The sequence below is a fragment of the Petaurus breviceps genome, unplaced genomic scaffold (genome assembly GCF_028583685.1).
Source record: "Petaurus breviceps papuanus isolate PSGF00001 unplaced genomic scaffold, PetGlider_PUasm1.0 37, whole genome shotgun sequence".
NCBI lineage: Eukaryota > Metazoa > Chordata > Mammalia > Diprotodontia > Petauridae > Petaurus > Petaurus breviceps.
The window spans coordinates 34,326,271-34,345,652 of NW_027186296.1; the positions used below are offsets into that span (position 1 = coordinate 34,326,271).

General features: G+C 38.0%; 1 long non-coding RNA gene and 1 pseudogene across 1 annotated transcript in view; one reads left to right on the top strand and one right to left on the bottom strand.

Moving 5' to 3' along the window:
• Window positions 1–13,529: 13,529 nt before the first annotated feature.
• The window catches only part of LOC138169083 (uncharacterized), a 116,105-nt gene continuing 110,252 nt past the window's right edge, over window positions 13,530–19,382 (bottom strand). Inside the window, exons 4-5 of the long non-coding RNA XR_011170263.1 lie at window positions 17,711–17,831; window positions 13,530–13,791 (exon numbers count right to left, since the gene is read on the bottom strand). This is a non-coding gene — a long non-coding RNA (uncharacterized lncRNA). The remainder of the gene's footprint in view (window positions 13,792–17,710; window positions 17,832–19,382) is intronic.
• Window positions 13,786–14,310, top strand: LOC138169082 (small nuclear ribonucleoprotein G pseudogene; annotated as a pseudogene).

Sequence of the window (19,382 nt, forward strand, 5' to 3'; positions counted from 1 at the left end):
TTTTTAAAAAATGAGGTGGAGAAGGAAATGGCAAACCTCTACAGTATCTTTGCTAAGAAAATCCCAAATTGGATCAGGAAGAGTCAGACATAACTGAACAACAACAACAAAAATACGAATGAGAAGAAAAGAACTGCAAGTTTTTGGAAAAGACCTTGTATAAACATAATGGGTTTAAAAAGATGTTTTTAACGACTGTCATCTATTACACCATAATTGTAAACAAATTTCTACTTCTGCTGACATCAATAAAAACTCAGAAATAACTGTACCCTTCTTAAATTGAAAGCGATGAAACTTATTTTGCATAAAAACTCACGGGAAGGCAAATTGGGCTTTAAGCTGCTCTGATCTCAGTTTCAATCCAGGTCAGCGATTTTGGGGGTTTTTGTTGTTTGTTGTTGTTGTTTTGCTGCTGAATAAATAATCCACATGTAAGGGGAAATGCCAATAGATGATAACAAGAAGAGTTGCCTAACATCTCCAAACGGCAGTTCCAGGTAGATATAGATCAATTGGAGGCTGAGAGGATGGTTTTGCTAAGGCCATGGTAGCATTTTCTTCATTCAGTTTTCCCATTATGCTGTCTCCTTTTTGAAAAGGAAAGCCTCCCTTAGACAAGAGAAGTCAAACTCATGACCACTTCTGAGTGCAACCTAGGTCAGATCTAAATTTAACTGGGAAATACTTAACAAAATAAATAAAAATACAATACAACATAGAAAATGCTCATTTATGGTCTTCTAAGTCAATGTGACCCACAGAAATCCCCTTCTATTTGAGTTTGGCACCACTGCCTTCGAATATACACCTGGTTATGTAAAACACCCCTCAAATGATGTGTAGTTCTGACACATAAATTAGCTATTCCAAAAAGCATTTATGACATTTACCTGGAATCGAAAAGAACTGAGGGAATCCTTTCCCCTCATACCTAGTATATCTCAGTCTGCAACATTCAGACCCAGGCCTGACAGAACAGTCTAATGTGGTTACAAGCACACTCTCCTTTCTTCCTTCCTTTTTTAAAGTTCAATTTTATTTTATTTTAAGATCTTAATTATCTACCCCTCCTTCTACCCTCACCCACTGAGAAGGCAGTAATACAAAATAAATTCCTGCATTAGCCAAATCAAAAGGAATAAAGAGGGGAGAAGAGAATAGAAGATGCCACAATTCACAGTGCAGCCATCAACTTTCTGTCTAAAGATGGATACTTTGAAATTGTGTTTGGTCATTGTATTGACCAGATTTACTAAATCCTTCAAAGTTGCTTGTCTTTACAATATCACTGTTATTACACAAATCATTCTTCTAATTCTGAGTATAAATTTGTATAAATTCATATAGGTCTTCCAAGGTGTTTCTGAAACTATCTTCTTGATCATTTTTTATAGCACAGTAATATTCCATAACATTCATATACCATAACTTGTTTAGCCCTTAACCAATTGAGGGCCATATACTGAGTTTCCAATTCTTTGCTACCACAAAAAGCTGCTATAAATAGTTTTGTGCATATAAGTCCTTGTCCTCTTTCTTTGATCTCTTTGGAGTGTAGACCAATGAGCAGTATCACTGGGTTAAAGGGAAGGCATAGTTTAATAACTTCAAAAATGATTGGCCTCGTTCATAGCTCCACCAGCAATATATTAGTATTACTGTTTTCCCACAGCCACTTCAGCATTTGTCATTTTCTTTTTTTCTTTTTGTCATCATAGTCTATCTGATGGATGTGAGGCGGTTCCTCAGATTTGCTTTAATTTGCATTTCTCTAATTAATAGTTATTTAGATTACTTTTAAAACATGACTATAGAGAGATTTCTTCCTCTGAAATTTACCTGTTCATTTCCTTTGACCATTTATCAATTGAAGAATGGCTCTTATTCTTATAAATTTAACTCCATTTCCTATATAACCTAGAAATGAGACCTTTATTGGAGAAATTTGCTGCAAAGATTCTCCCCTCCAAGTTTCTTGCTTTTCTCCTAATTTTAATTGCATTTGTTTTGTTTGTGCAAAAACGTTTTTTAATTTTGGGGAATTGAAATTATTCACTTTACCTTCTCTGAATTTTACTTCTCTATCTTTAGTTGGTCATGAATTCTTTCCCCTATCCATAGATTTGACAAGTAATTTATTTTATGTCCTACTAATTTGTTTATGATATCACCTTTTATATCTCTATGTACACATCTTGAGCTTATCTTAGTATTTAGTGTGAGATGCTGTTGTCTTCCTAGTTTCTGCCATACTACTTTCCAGTTTTCTCAATAGTTTTTTTTATTGTTGTTTTTTGTTTTTTGGTAATAGAGAATTCTTGCCCCAATAGCTAGGATCTTTGGATTTATCAAGCACTAGGTTACTGTGTTCATTTGAGTCTATATATTATGCACTTAATCTGTTCCACTGATCACCTTCTCTGATTCTTACCCAGTACCAAATTGTTTTGATAATTAAAGCTTTGTGGCATAGTTTAAGACCTGGTACATTCTCTAAATATTTATCAGAAGAGTTTCAGCAGAGGTAACTCTATGCTTCCTCTTGTTTGGCCATCTTGACTCTGCCTCCTCCCTTCACATCAAATTTTTCTGACATCTTCAGGAGATACCTAGATGTTTTATGACGAGTCTTAGTCCCAGTATCACCATGTATTCTTGAATCCACAGTAATTGGGATCAAGAGGTAGAAAGTGCCTCTTATAAGAGCCATTCTTCAATTGATAAATAATCAAAAGATATGAACAGATAATTTTCAGAGGAAAAAATATCTCTATAGCCATACTAAAAAATTATCTAAATCACTAATAATTAGAGAAATGCTAATTAAAGCAAATCTGAGGTACTACCTCACATCTCTCAGATAGGCTAAGATTTTCCCAAATTTATGTATGAACAAATATTTCAGTGATTCTTTGTGCCATTGTGAAGTAAAGAAGACAGTAGTAAGTTTTTGTCTATGAACTAATTCTAAGGACTCTAATAGCCCCAAGCTATTTCTGATACATTCATAGCATCTAGGGTTGACTTTAATTATGATCTTCCTCATGGATTCAGTGACATTATGCAAAGATGGCAGAGCATGGATTGCTACCAAATAAATTAATTGAAGTTGAAGTTCATTGTTTTTTAATTCCTGAGATTTAGGGAACCCTTGTTCCAATTGTTGCAATATTCCAATAACCTTAATTGAACTTCTGAATAGAAAAGGCACAAGATTAAGGAAGATATACATAAATTTTGGTATATCTCACTGAAAGAAAGAAATATGCTTTTTAATTTAGACCAGGGGCTCTTAACCTGGGGTCCACAGATGCCCAAATGGCCTAAGTATAGTTGTCAGGGGATCAATAAAATTGAGTAAAATTACATTGAAAATTTTTAACCTCTGAATTTATCATTTTCTTTGCTTGTGGATTTTAAAAATAAATATCATTCTGAAAATGGGTATCACCAGATAATTAGAAGAATTCATCACACACACAGAGCTAAGAACTCCTGTTCAGATCAAGAGGGCACATGCTAAATATTGCTAGTGCCAAGCCCAGAACAATTAGAAAAGGATTAGAGTCTATGGATGCAATGGACAAAGTTGCTTGGGAAAAAGATGATGCCCTGAGTCTTCAAAAAGGTCAGGGAAATCCAATACCCCAGATGCATGGCAAAAGACATTTTTGGTTGTATCACCAACACAAGTATTGTCAGTGGACAATACCTTGGAACTTAAACAAAAGATGCAACAAGAAATGGTTCTTTGTAATGCTTTATATAGAATAATTTGTCATATTGTGACTTGACAAGTACCTGGACAGTGAAGCAAATAATAATTTAAAGAGAAGGAAAGAGAAAGTTCTTACCCGCATCAATATGCTGAAGCCCCAAACTAAAATCTAACCAAGGCTACTGTAAACACTAACTTCTTTTCCAAGAGACCGAACAAATTGTGGTATATGATTGTGATGGAATACTACTATGCTATAAAAATTATAAGCTCGATGATCTTTATAAAAAACATGGAAAGACTTGAACAAAATAATGAAGAGCAAATAAACAGAACCAAGAGGACATTGTATACAGTAATAGCAATATTGTTTTAAAAATGACTTTGAATGAATAAGTCACTTTGACTATTACAAATACCCAAATTAACTGTAAAAGACATTTGAAGAAAGATGCTATTCATATTCAGAGAAAGAATTGATAAATAGAAATATGTATAGAATAATTTTACTTATGTGTGTGTGTGTCTAATGGTAGCTATCTCTAGGGCAAGGGGAGTGGAAAGAAGAAAATAAGGGAGGGAAATTTACATGACAGCTTTATTATATATTTAAAAGAAATAAAAGTCATACAAAATAGATTTACAGTTTCATGTGCTATCATCTTTTTTTTATTATACTATGTTAAGGAAATGCTTATTTTATTCTGTAAATTAAAAAGAAAGAATTAGGCTTTTTTCCCCAGTAAACTTGATGATAAAGTAGTTTGTGAAAAAATTAACTCAATCTGTATTTAACAATAAATAGGTTTGAATATCACATTCTAATTCTGCCAAGTGGTCATGCTTTTCAATTTTGATAATTAAATTCAAGTTGTGTTCTAAAAAACAAAAATGAGAGGGTTGAACTAGATGCCCAGGGGCACACATCCCTTCAGCACTGGATCTTAGACTCACCATGTACTACACTGTGCTGTACTTCATCTTGAGCAAGATACACAGTTTAGATAAGGCACAATCTTGCCCTTAGGAGGAAAGTCTAATAGGGAGATATGATTCCAACTTAGATATCTATGACACACAATGGTGTGTGATTGATGCATTAGAGATTTGGTGGAAGAATTACTTCTAAAGTGTCTTCCAGTTCTAAATTTCTGTCTGTTTCTAGGAATATAGTCATGGTTTAACCTATGCCTAGCTTGTTCTTAGGAAGGTATCTCATCCTGGGAAATAGAAACTCAATCTAAGAGGCTGCCAGGGAGCACTGAAAAAAATAACATTGACAATAATGCATGTATGTGTCACTTTAAGGCTTACTAAGAGCTTTTTTTGTTGTTCTTGGTTTTGCTTTCTGAAGGGGGGAAGGCAGGGAAATTGGGGTTAAATGACTTGCCCAAGGTCACACAACTAGTAATAGTTATGTGTCTGAGGCCGGATTTGAATTCAGGTCCTCCTGACTCCAGGGCCAGTGCTCTATTCACTGCACTATGTAGCCACCCCAAGAGCTTTCTTCCCACAACTTTGTGAGGAACTACATGTCAGTAATCATAATTATATGTAACACAGAATAAGAACGATCATTGTTCTCATTTTATACCTATAGAGGCAGCCTCATTTAGTGAGTAGAATGCTAAGTTTAGAGCTATCCTTAAACTAGGGTCCATTACCTTTTTAAAATATGTGTATTTCAACAGCTATATTTCAACATAATTGGTTTCCTTTGTAATCCCCTCCATTTTATTTTAGGTATTTGAAAACACTATTCAGAGAAGGGGTCCATAGGCATCATTAGACTTTCTAGATAAGTCTATGACACAGAAGGAGTTAAGTACCCTCGGCTCAGTGTCAGGAAGACCTGCCTCTTGCACTCTCTAGTGACTTTGGGAAAATCAGGCAACTTTTCTAGGACATATCTGCTAAGTCACCAATGGAATATCATCTTCTTTAGTGGAGAGAATTTCCACACTAGGTCTTCCTGACCAGATGACATCACTAATCCTTCATTTTCCCATTTTGCAGATTTAAAACAGTTCTTGGCTAGGTTGCATGACTTGCCTATAGACAAGTAGCTAAAAAATAACAGAGTTGAACTTGAACTGTACCTTTTGACCATGAGAACAGTGCTCTTTCATTGCATGCAAAGCCATCCTAGCTACTCCATTGCAATGATTTCAGGATAATTTCTCTGTACCTTCTACAGAATGTGATTTCTTGAGCTACCACTTAGAGCCACCATCTTGTGACTACTCCCTCACACATTGATTCTTCCCTCCTCTGAAACTCCTATAACAATTGCTCATTTGATAGTCATTTTTATGCAATGGAATACATTATTATGAGAATCAGTCCATAGGCTTCACCAGACTGCCAAAGAGGCCCAAGACACAGAAAAGGTTAAGAAAACATTTTAAACTATCATCTTTGCTATTTACTGCTTATATCATTTTTAAATTTATATATACATATATTTTTTTTTGCTTTGCCTTCTAGCTTAACTCTCCAACTATACTATTCTTCCTCATATAATTTCATACCCCCACAGAACCTAATATATCACATTGTCTATGCATATAGTATAGGTCAATACATATTATTGTTTGAATGAATATTTTTACACACCATACATATTTGTTGTTGCTTTTCAGTCATTTTTCAGTCATGTCTGATTCTTTGTAAGCCCATTTGGGGTTTTCTTGGCAAAGACACTGGAGTAGTTTGCCATTTCCTTCTCCAGCTCAAGATGAGTCTTCCTGACTCCAAGCCCGGTGCTCTATCCACCGTGCCCCCTAGTTGGATCTCTCTCTCTCTCTCTCTCTCTCTCTCTCTCTCTCTCTCTCTCTCTCCCTCTTTCTCTCCTTCTCTCTCTATATGTGTGTATACATATATGCATACATGTTTATATTATTTCTATATATCCAGCCTCATTTCAGATATTGATCCCACTGATCAATTATCAACCTCTCTCTTATTCTTTGAAGATCATTTTTGATGATCAAATCTAGATTATTCTGTACAGTCTCTGGATCATTCTCTTCCTACCCACTATTCCCTTCTCTTTCTCCTATGACCCATTCCTCTCTTCAAATCCCACCCATCCTTCAAGATCCAGCTAGAGTCCACTGTTGGCTACAGCTACCTTCTCTGATGTCAGTAAGTACTCACTGCCTGTACCCCTCATTTGGCCCTTACCACATAAGTGCCTCATGGTGATCTTTTTTCCTTATGTTAATCTTGTCTACTCCACCAAACTAGGAGTTCCTAGAGGATAGGGATAAATCCCCCCTTCATTTGATTGAATTGAATTAGGTAATTCAGACCATAGGATAGGAAACCTGTGGTCTCAAAGTCACATGTGACCTTCTAGTTTCTTGGGTACGGCCTTTTGACGGAGTCCAGGTTTTACAGAACAAATCCTTTTAGTAAGGGGATTTGTTCTATGAAGTTTAGATTCAGTCGAAGGGCTGCACTTGGAGGCCTAGAGGACCACATGTGGCCTCTAGGGGTGGTGGTCCCCCACCCCTGAGAGACTGAGTCCCTCAAGCCCTATCCACAAAATCAGTTCCACAGTTGAAGCCTTAAAAGATGTGAGTTTTTATCTGGTTAAACAAGACTGGTTTTCTATTCTGAAGAAATCCATAGGATAATTACTCAGCTTTCTATATATTACCTAGAAGTCTAGGTCTCTGGAACCACTTTGACACATGAATGGAGTACCCACACAAAGTGTTAAATGATGCACTAGTTTGTCTTATAAAGGCTGCGTGTGGAAACAGAATTCACTAAGGCAGTGGTTCTCAAAGTACAGTACATGAACCCTGAGGTGTCCAAAAGCCTTGCAGGAGGTCTGTGAGGTCAAAACTATTTTCATAATAACACTAGGACATTATTTGCCCATTAAAATATTCCTCCCTTTTCCCAACCATACATCTTGGGATTCTAGGGGTTTTTTTCCCCATATACTTCAATCAAAACAACATATTGCAACAGATTGAATGCAGAAGCAGCTATGAGAATACAGCTGTCTTCTATTAAGACAGACATTAAAGAGATTCGCAAAAATGTATAAAACTTTTCTCACTAATTTTTTGTTTTGAAAATGTAGTTATTTTTTTATAAAAGCAGGCTATGTATGTAATATGTTTATTCTTGTTGCTTTAAATGAATTAATAATTATTTTAAAAATTTATCAGTTTTCATTTCTAATTCAATAAATACCAACAGATTTAACCCAAGGAATACTAGAGCCAGCTTAAACTGGTATAAGTATTTATACTTCAGAAATCAGCAAATACTACAAAGCTGGCCTTGATTTATTTTTGTTGTTGTTTTTAATTGCCTAGACTTAAGAAAGTGGTAGGGAAAATGTTAATAATGAAGATTAAACCACAGGTATTTTTTTTCCACAGACCCATTAGCTAAATACTTACCAGCACACTCCTGGATATAACCCACATAAATAAAAGTTCTTTAGTGTCCTCAATAATTTTTAAGAATGTAAAGAGTTCCTGGGACCCAAAGGTTGAGAACCATTGCTCTAAGAAGTATCAAAAAATTATTTAAATTATTTTCCTTCCCCTTTTGCACCTCTCTGGATCCAAAAGTCATTGACTAAAGAAATCAGTCACTTTTTAAACAGAACTCAGTTTCTTCCCCTTCCTTCCCATTCACCTTTTTCTTAAAATCTTCTTCAATTTTCTGAAAATTTAAATTTTCTTTAAAGTTTCTCAATATTCAAAATTGAATGGTGTTGTCATCTAGATAGGTTGGGGGAAGAATGAAATAGCCCTCAGAAAAATAGTGGGAAAAGGTGAAATCTGGAGATCTGTTTATCACTTTCCTACATTTTCCTGATCTATGCCCAGCAAACTAGGATTGCAACCATTCTGGAACATTTGAGGCATTATCTTATCTGGCATTGCTCAAGACCCAGACGGAAGTCTCCCCCAAATCCCAGCCCACAGTCAAATGCCAGTTCCATTTTTTTCTTTTCAGGCTTGGTGGAGACATATACATGATGGCTTTGGTATCATTTCCCTCTGTTCCTCAATTCTCTTGCTGAGCACTATTGCAACAGAGGATTGCCATCCCAACAGAGCAAGCTTCTAGCCTCCCATGGTACAAGGGTGACAAGTCAGGGAGCTCTATTGTAAGCCACAGGTCAGAGTAGTCCTTGTTTTTGTAATAACATGTTTTTAAGCTTGTGTTGTCCTGCCAGAGCATGGTGGCCAGTGGGGGATGGGGTGCTTAGTGAGCATTTAAGGGATTAGAGATTAGCCTTCTCTGCTGTCAATTCACTGGGTTAGTGTGTTGGAGATTTAGACATGGGGATAAAGTTTTTATCCCTTGTGCAAAATTTGTATTTTGGAGAGGTTTGAGAGGTCATGAAGATTGGATAACAGTGTCTAGTCCACTGTCTTGTTGGTCACATGACGCAGAACAGCAAGAGGGTCATATAGTCCTAGCAGTTAAAGCCCAAGTTCCATTGCATTCTTTCCAATATCAATCACCAGTTATATAGTTACTGTATCTTTTATATCACTGATAACACCTGGTAATGAGCAACCATTTAACCAGTGAACATCAATTAACTTTCACAAATGGATATTTCCTGAGAATGTACGATGAGAAAAGAAGTACAAACACCCTCGTACCCCAAATCAGGGCACAATCTCCCTATACACCACATCCATCTCTACTTGCTTTGAGTCATTTGCTCCTTCCACTTCAAATAGGTCCTAGAAAATAAATGAAGTATCTCCAGAAAGTGGTACTTTGGCTGCTAGGCCCAATTCACTGCTAGCCTGGATCCCATAGGTCATTTCTTGGAGTTGCTCTGATGGTAAACTCTATCATGGACTCCCATCTCTGAACCTCTGGCAACTCTCCTGACCTTTGAAAGCTCACAAGATCATAACCTAGTCTTGTCAATTTTCAATATTCTTTACATGAGGCAGAAAATAATAGGCAACACAGGTACAGAAGCAATATCAAGGCTCATGGCTTCATGTTGACTAGAGTGGGAAGAACAGGCCATTGGTGCCCACTTTCTCTCCCCACTAGCTGTCCTTTCCTCCTCCTTCACTGAAGACAGAAGGAAAAGAAAGAATGCCATCTAATCAGTTCTAGTTCAACAACCAATCAAAAGTGTATGTCTTCACCATGTGGTTAATAAACCACAAATGGTAATATAATACTTATGATCTGAGGTAGAGAGTAGGGTCCCTCAGTTCTATGTCATCCAGAACTTCCTAAAGCAAGGGGTAATGTTAATGGAATATAAGATCTTCCCTATCCATTAATAGGCCTATGTGACCACATGTGTTCCCTTTCCCTTGGGAAAAGGACTGTGTTCCCAGGTCTAAAGGTACACTGGCATTTCAATCACAGCTGTGATACATTCTGCATCACATAGAGCCTATTGGGGGAGGAACTTGCCTAAAGTGAAGTTTGCTTAGGGGAGGCTTGCTTATGGGGAGGCTTTCACACCTTTTGGTACTAAGCTAATTAGGCACTGAGTCAAGAAGGGTTGTGATGCCTTTTGATTCTGAGCCCATTAGCCAAAAGCTTATATAGACTCTGAGGTGAGATTTTGCTTTGGGGGTTCACTTATGAGAAGGACCTTTTGATTCCCTGGACAGGACTCTGAGTAGCCATTTGTTAAGAACCCCTCTCCCCCCAGCTACTCAGAGGTTTATCCTCTCCTGATTAGGTGGTGAATGTAGGTGGTTGTATTACTTTGTTCAGACAGTAGGAGCCCTGTCTGTTGAATCTCTGTGCTAATTTCTCTGCTTATATTTTCTACTTATCTGTAATTAAAGTAAGATTGTTGACCCTTTTAAAAGTTGCCTTTCCTTTAGCAAAGCAGATCAAAGAACCTGTGCTAGCAGGTGATCCTGGGTGCACTAGAGTGTTTGCTAATACACAAGGTCACCAAATGTGCATGCTCCCAAGACTGAGGCTTTTTTGGCCAGTACCTGTTACATATGTATGTGTGAACATACATATGTACATATATGTTTACATGTATGGGCTGTGGGAGTGTAATTATATACATAGTGCTGTGCGTTTGTGTGTGCATGTATGTATATTTTTACATGTATGTGTATATGTTTATATATTTGTGTATGCATATGGATATACATTTGTATATGGTATATGTACTATATGTACTCATGTGTATCCTCTGACACCTACTAGCTCTATTACCTTGGGCAAGTTACTCAGCCTTCCTGGGTTTCCATCTCCTTACCTATAAAATAAAGAGGTTGCATTGGATCCCTTCCTCCCCAAATCTGTGATCCCTCAGATCTCCAAATCATCACCAGCTTGGCAATGTATTCTTAGAGAGTAGCCTGGGAAACTGAGATATGAAGTCATTTGCTGATGTCATGTGGTCAGGATGTATCAGAGGCAGGACTCAAGTTTATGTCTTTCTCCTAACTCTGAGGGAGGCCAGCTCTCTTTCTACTCTGTCATCATCATATATACATCATATATATATAAAATTACATAATAATAATATAATAATAGGTAGATAGGTGGCTCAGTGGATAGGGTACGAGCCTGCAGCCAGAAAGAACCAACTTCAAATCCAGCCTCAGACACTTACTAGCTATATTACCCTGGGTAAGTCACTTAATCTCTTTTTGCCTCAGTTTCCTCAACTGTAAAATGGGGATAATAATAGCATTTATCTAAAAATGAGATAATATTTGTAAAGGCAGTGCTTGGTGCAAAATTGATACAATACAAATGTTAACTACTAATTATTAGTATTATTTTAATTACTAAAGTCAATATATGCATTGCATATACAATAGTACATATATTATTAGCAGTAACATCAATGTATTCAATATACATACCAACATCATTTTTATGTTTTAGACAGACATATGTCTGTTATATGGACATGTGGAAATGAAATAGATAGATGTGTGTAGACAACACAACCTGTGAGTAGACAGAGCTGCCTGAATGAGGACCCAGATAGCTTGGTAACTCAACTGGTCCTCTCTTTCTACCTCTCCCTTTCCCTCTCCTTCTCCTTCTCTTCTCCACAGGAAGGTAAATTTTGATAGCCAGAAGCTGCCCACTTATAATTTGGAGTTTACTAGCTAGATTTCTTTTTTTCTGTTTCTTTCTTTCTTTTTCTTCTTTCCTTCCTTCCTTCTACAATAGGTCCCTGCCCAAGCTTCACTTAATGACTATATTTTTGGCCTTCCTGGCTTAGAGTGAATGTCAATGGTAACTGTTTCTCTTTGGAACAGCAACTCTAAGGGTCTTTCCCTCCAAGTTTGATTTTTTTTTCTTTTTTGCTAATTAAAGGGGTCATTCCTTGACTCACTTCTGAAGGAGACCTATTCACTGAATGGGCTTACCTCAGTCTAACAGAGTACCTGAAAAGGTCTTAGCCTAAAACGGTCAGGATCTCTCAATGCATCCTGGGTCATCTCCAGTCATCCTGATGAATGGGTCACTGAACCCAGATGGCTCTGGAAGAGAAAGTGAGACTGGTGACCTTGCACAGCCCTCCCTCAAATCAAAGTCAACTGCAAGTCGTGTCATCATTTCCCTGATGCCATGGTCCTCTTTGAAAACAAAGGGCAAACACAACACAAGACTTTTAATAAGATTTTATCTATACTCTTTATCAGCTTTTGCACAATCATAAAAATAGACATCAGTAGCATACTGCTCCTCCCCTTCCCCACAACATTCTATGTCTAGGAATGTCTGATCCAAGCACTGGAAAATGGCCTTCATTCTCCCCCAGTTATAGCCCTTCCCTCCTCATCCCCTGCTGAAGGAATCTGACAATGGAGACGTCTTCAGTGCGCCAAAGAAGCCCATTTGCCACTAGAGGGCAACAAAGCAACATCAAACAGAAGCTATGGAGAGGTGAGTGAATTTCCCTCAACAGCCGCAGGAGGGCAGGACTTTTTGCTCTGTCTGCCGCTAGAAGCAGCATCTTAATGCAGCTAAGTCAGTGCAAGGGTGATATTTTTGCTGTGGGACTGTGGGAGCATGTTTTGCTATTTCGTGCATGTTTTCACTTTCATGCATTAAATAAGTAGCAGTAATAATAAAAATGGCGACCATGCAATAGTGATAAACAAGAACAATTTTCTCTCGCATCGGGAGATTTTCCTCCTTCAAGGCTGGCTAGGGGAATCTGACGGATAAGCCGAGTCCATCTGCTGCCACATTGCAGAGACAGGCTGGGTATTGAAATTGATTTGTAAAGTGAGAAGTGGGAACGTGGTAAGATAGCAGTGGAAATAGGGATTCTGCTCTCTGATGTGTGGCTGATTTGAAAAGTCTCCACCGCTTAAGTGATTCTTATATTCAATAAACATTTATTGAACGCCTACTCTATGCAGAGCACTGTGCTTGAAGCCATACAGGTAAATAAAAAGATCAAGAAAACATGGTTCATGCCATTAAAAATCTTACAATACAATGAAATTTTTTTAAAAAGTGAGAGGGATGATATAGCTATGTATGATATATGCCATGGTCCCTTCTGGTGCGCCACTTGCTAACGGATGTTTGTAAACATCTCCTGGTTGGTCCTTTGTGTGACTGGGAGTGGTGTAAAAAAAATGATCTCTATCTGATCCAGGAAGAGCTACTCTCTCCGTAGAATGTAAGAATGAGGTCAAGCAACTTTTTATCTCTTTGGATCCTGCTTGGCTTGGAACACAGATCTCCTTTGGACTTGTAGGGGAGGCACGGGAAGGATTTCTCTCATCTTCCCCCTTCCCACAGCAGTGGTGATATCATGCACGTGGCAGAGAGAAGATGTGTCTGCCCAGGTATGAGAGAGTTGCCTTCACATCCTCTGCTGCCTCTTCTGCTTTGTGCTCCTTTCCCTGCGCTTGTCACCATACAGTGACGATGAGAAATGGATATTCCCAGCTGTCAGTAACTTCATGAATTCCAGAGGTCAGAAGTTCCTGAATCAGGTGTTGGTTGCTTGACAAGAAACTATTTCCCCAACAGCTTCTCAGAGGAGAAGAGTACCACACCCAGGAGGATTGAAGTTTAGGTCTGACTGGCCAGAAAAAGCTCTATGGAGATATAAGGCAAAAGTAAAATACATGTTCTGTAGTCCCACAAAGTTGTCTTTACTTTCAGGGACAATATAATAGGGGTGATAAGCTGCTGTGTCCTGTTTTAATCATTTATTAATGTGTAGTTAAGAGGTTGTTGTGTTTTAAACATTCTTTTAAACATTTCTTTTGTGGTGGAGGAAATACATAGCTGCTAACTAGAGTTACAGCAGGACAGTGGGGGTGGCGAGAGGAGCCTGAGTGCTCTCCACCTGCTCAAGGAGGAGGTCAAGGGCTTCGACTGAAACAAGATGAACAAAGCTTACTCAAGTTTGGTTATTTTTTTTTGTATGAGAAAGAGGCTATCACTGAAATTAAATAGTGGGAGGCATGTCCAAAGAATATTACAGAGCTTGATCCATTTATGAATCTTGTGATTGATGAATGTGCAGAGATAGCACCATGTGGGCAACAGAACAATATTGGAATTGTAGTATCTGAGGAAATAGTATCATCGTGTTAGAAGCCTTGGAATGAGTATAAGCAATGAAGCACTGAACTGAGATTGCTATGTGTCTTTCCATTTCCAAAAGCTTTTTTTATTTGATACATAAAACCAGTCATTGTACATTCTTTATGTTCTAGCTTTTTAAAACTAAACTTTTTCTAGGAGAAAAAAAGGAAGGAAACTGTTTTATACTTGATATATCTACTTTTTACATTCAGTGTATTTTCTAGGAAGGAACTTTTAAGGGAAACACTAGACTTGAACTTTTTCTAAGCTTTATTTAAGTGATTTTCCTTGGAACTCCAGAATTAAGGCAAATTGATCCAGAGAGAACAAAAAATTTTTTTAAAACCCTGAGTCCCCCTCTTTTGGGGGTCAGGCTTCTCCAAGATTGATTCCTGTCCACTTGAGTCCAGAGCAGGAGCCCCTATTTGTTGAAGGGACATCTAGGGCTTTCAGTTATATAAATAGGTATGTATTATGTATGTATGCACATGTATATATGCACACACATATACATACATATATACATACACACATACAGGCAACTAGGTGATATAGTGCTTAGAGTACTAGTCTTGGAATCAGGAAGACTTGAATTCAAATGTGACCCCAGATGCTAGCTGGGTGACCTGAGGCAAGTCAATTAATCTTTGCCTTAATTTCTTCATCTGTAAAATGAGGATAATAGTAGTGCCCACCTCCCAGAGTTCTTATGAGGATCAAATGACATAATATTTGTTAAGCACTTTGCAATCCTCAAAAGTACTATATAAATGCTAGCTATTATAATATGTCTATAGATTTAGATATGTATATGTGATATATGATATTAAAAGTGTAATAACTTCAACTACATTAATACTTGTGGAATACAATGTGATTTAATGAGGTAGGGCCAGTGAGCATGTTTACACTGACATAGAGGAACAAAGGATTTATGGGTGACAGGATCCCCATATTCATTTTAGGACCAGCTGACAAAGCCACCTCCTTCTATTCTGGCATTTGCTTTTCTGAACCACTGCCCAGTATCAAGGGAAATAATGTTCAGAACTCAGGGACTGATTGCCTTCAAAGACTAGAAATTTTTCTACCCACAAATTTCAGGACAATTCAAATTTTAAAAAATACATATTTCTGGGTTCTGAGCTCTAATGGTCCGCTCCTGGTGGTGTTGGTATAAACAGAAAGAGGATGCTAGGCCTTCAAATACCTATAGCCAGTATGGTGTTCTTGTAATGTGTCTAGACCCAGATCTGACCTGGAACCAGAAGACCTGGGTTTTTTCCAGAGTTCTACTACTTTAATATCTAGGTGATCCTCAGCAAATCACTTAACCTCTCTGGGCCCCAGTTTCAACATCTGGAAAATTGAGGGAGTTGCACTGGTTCAGGGATTAACCTTTTTTTTGGGTCAGGACCCCTTTGGCAGACTGGTGAAACCTATGAACCTCTTCTCAGAATAATGGTTTTTAAATTTCCTTTTATTTTTATTTTTTTTGCTTTTTGGAGGACAATTGGGGTTAAGTAACTTGCCCAAGATCACATGGCTAGTTTTCGTGTTAAGTACCTGAGGGTGGATTTGACCTCAGGTCCTCCTGACTTCAGGGCCAGTGCTCTATTCACTGTGCCACTTAGTCGCCCCTTTTCTTTTATTTTTACAACTAAGTCTCCCTATCTCCCCCAGGCTGGAAGTCCATCAGCTGGAATACAACTGGATCCCATTCTGATTTGTATAGGAGCATTGACTTGCTCCATTTCTGACCTGACTGAATCACCCCTCTTAGGCAGCCTAGTGGCCCCCTATTCCTGGGGTCTCAACATATTGGTGCTAGACTTATTTTGGATACCTGGTCACTCTAACTCAGAACTCCTGAGCTCAAATGATCCGCCAGCCACAGTCTCCCTGGTAGCAGGGATTACAGACATAGCACTACCTTGCCTGGTCAATTGTAAGTTAGAAATTGAAGACACTGCCCCAGGACCACCTGGCATGGCGTGACTGCATCAAAGAAGGTGCCATAATTTATGAGCAAAGCACAATTACAGTAGCTAGAAAGAAATATGAGATGCACAAATTTAGAGACATCTCCACTCTAAATGTTCATGTGGATTATTTGGGCCCAATCTGTGGTAGGGCCTCCTGAGCTTATATTGGTCTGATCAGTTACAGTCAGATACACTGTACCTTGACCCCAACACAGTGTTGTCATTTTGGTTCCCTTCAAAGGTCAACAACCAATGAACCTTGCCTGACAACATGTTTTTAATTTAATAAAATAAGATACATAAGATTACAAAGGAAACCAATTATATTGAAATACAGTTATTAAAAACAAGTTCATGATCTCAAGTTAAGAATCTTTTAAATAGATGACCTCTAAGGATCATTATAATTCTAAATCCTTAGACCTTCTGTGGGAAAGTGACCATAAAGAAAGGATGATGAATCTCATTAAAAAACAAAACAAAACAAAACATGATGTGATAATTAGAGCCAAACTTGGGTGGAACAACCAGAGCTTTGCCTCGGGGCCATCAGATTTAGAGGGTACTGAAAGAATTTTCAGTCCTCTAACAATACAGAAATAACAGAGCTTAGCAGCTACTTAGCAAGGATTATTAGTTAAAATAGGAAGCTATCAGCTGTAGGCTAGAACTTGCTCTTCCCCTACTTCAATCTGCCCCCCTTCACTTGCACCTGCACCTCAAACCATTGAGCACTTCAAGCCTACCTGGCCCAGGCAAGGTCTGTGGTGTTTGCCCTAGGTGCAAAAATTCCTAGTGAGAGATATGATGAGAATCAACTTTAAACAATAACAACAACATAACTGGTAAATGAGAGAAGTTTATGATTCACCTTTCCAAAGGATGATTCACTTTTCAAAGCATTCTACCCCAGAGTAGAATGTAAACCTTGAATTCTCCCATTGATTTTTAAATGGTTCAATTTGTAACTGTTAAATTCACAATGCTGGGAGCAGCCAGGTAGCACAGCAAGTAAGAGCACCGGACCCAGAGTCGGGATAACCTGGGATCGAATCCGGGCTCAGACACTTAGCACCCACCCAGAAACACCTGGCTGTGTAACCTTGAGCAAGTTATTTAACCCCGATTGCTTTAAAAAATAATAATAATAAATTTACAATCTTTTTAGAAACACTTTTTGTTTGGTTTGTCACCTAGATCCCATTTTGACCAAGCCAGACATGCAACCTATTAGTTCACACACAGGAGCAGATTTGCTATTGCAAGAGTTGGGTGATCCTCTGGGGGAGAGGGGATGGGAGAGTAGGGAAACCACTAGCTATAAAGGAAAAGATCCTGGAGTCTCATTCTTGTCCAGTCACTAACTTGCTGTGTAGGTAACCCGCACTTTTGTGGATCTCAATTTCTTCATCTGTCAGATGGGAATAATAATACTTACCATGATAACTTGCTAGGTTGTTGCAAAGGTCAAATAGTCATGGAAGCAATATTCAAAGTTAAAGGTATTATAAAAATATGAATATCCTTGTTATTTAAAGAAACAATTCCCATCTTCCTCTCTGAAAGACAAAGAAAACCAAGAATCCTCTAAATAATTGAGTTTGAAAGATTTCCATTTCAAGAAAAGTGAATTTGTCCTTCTCTATCCTAAATAAAAAAAACTATGGTCTTTTAAAACTGCTCATAAAACTCTGTAGTTGTCATGGCTCCTTACCTCATGAGAGATGGAGGCTAGCCTGAAATCATCAGAGAGACTTTAGAGGTCACTTAGTCCAACCTTTCACCCAGTGCATAACTCCTTAGATGAGATGCTTGACAGATGGTTATCCATCCTCCAAATGAATACTTACAGTGACGGAGCTCTTTTCCAATTTCCAAAGACAGCTCTGTTGGAAAGTTGGGTTTTTTTTTTATATTGGGTTGAAATATCAGTAAAAATATAAAGAATAACATCAAGACAGAAAGACTCTAAGATATTGAAACAAGTTTACTGTAGTGAAGAAAATCCTTCTCTGGGGATCTGTGGGAGTCAGATAAGATGGCTACTCTTCTGGCTGCATGGACTTAGGGTCAATCGCTGATAAAAGCAGCCTGTACAATAATTAGCCTGACTCCTCCCTTTGTATCCCACCCATCTTCTGGCTTAATCTAGAGACTAAACTAGGACCCAGAGGCTGAAGAGATGTAAAGAAACCCTTGAAAAAACTTATTAAGCGGGGCCACTAGGTGGTGCAGTGAATAGAGAAGGGGCCTTGAAGTCAGGAGGACCTGAGTTCAAATCCAACCTCAGACACTTAATACAAATACTAGCCGTGTGACCTTGGGCAAGTCACTTAACCCCAATTGCCCTCCAAAAAGCAAAAGCAAACAAACAAACAAAAACTTATTTTTTGTTGGTTTTTTTGCCTTTTGGAGGGCAATTGGGGTTAAGTAACTTGCCCAAGGTTACACGGCTAGTTTTTTGTGTGGGTGTTGAGTGTCTGAGGCCGGAACTGAACTTGGGTCCTCCTGACTCTGGGGCCAGCACTTTACTCACTGTGCCACCTAGCCGCCCTCCTAAACAAAAACTTATTAAGCACCTGATGAAAACAAAGCAATGTTCTGGATGTTTAAAAAAAAATAGATTATAAACTTAGAAAGGTATTGGGTAGATCACAACTGAATAGTTCTAAAACTATGGTCTGTGTACCCCTAGAGGATCCTTTAGGAGAGAAAGGGGAGTTCTATGAAGTAAAAACTATTTTCATGATAATACTAAGATGTTTTAACTTCTAATATGGTAAATATTGATAGATAAAACCTACACAAGCAAAAGCTACTTGGGAGACATCCTCGATAATTTTGAAAGGGTCCTAAAACCAAAAAGCTTGAGAATTGCTGGTATAGATAAAAACATGAGTTTTTAATAGAGTTCGAAATCTAGTGTGTACTTGTAGAGTTTGTAATCTAGTAATCTAGTATGTATTTGAATGAATGAATATGTGAATAAATTTCATAACCCTACCTGGCACCTTTCTATTGCATAATACTAGAGCTTTCTGACATTAACCTGTATGGATATCCTAGATAGATAGATAGATAGATAGATAGATAGATAGATAGATAGATAG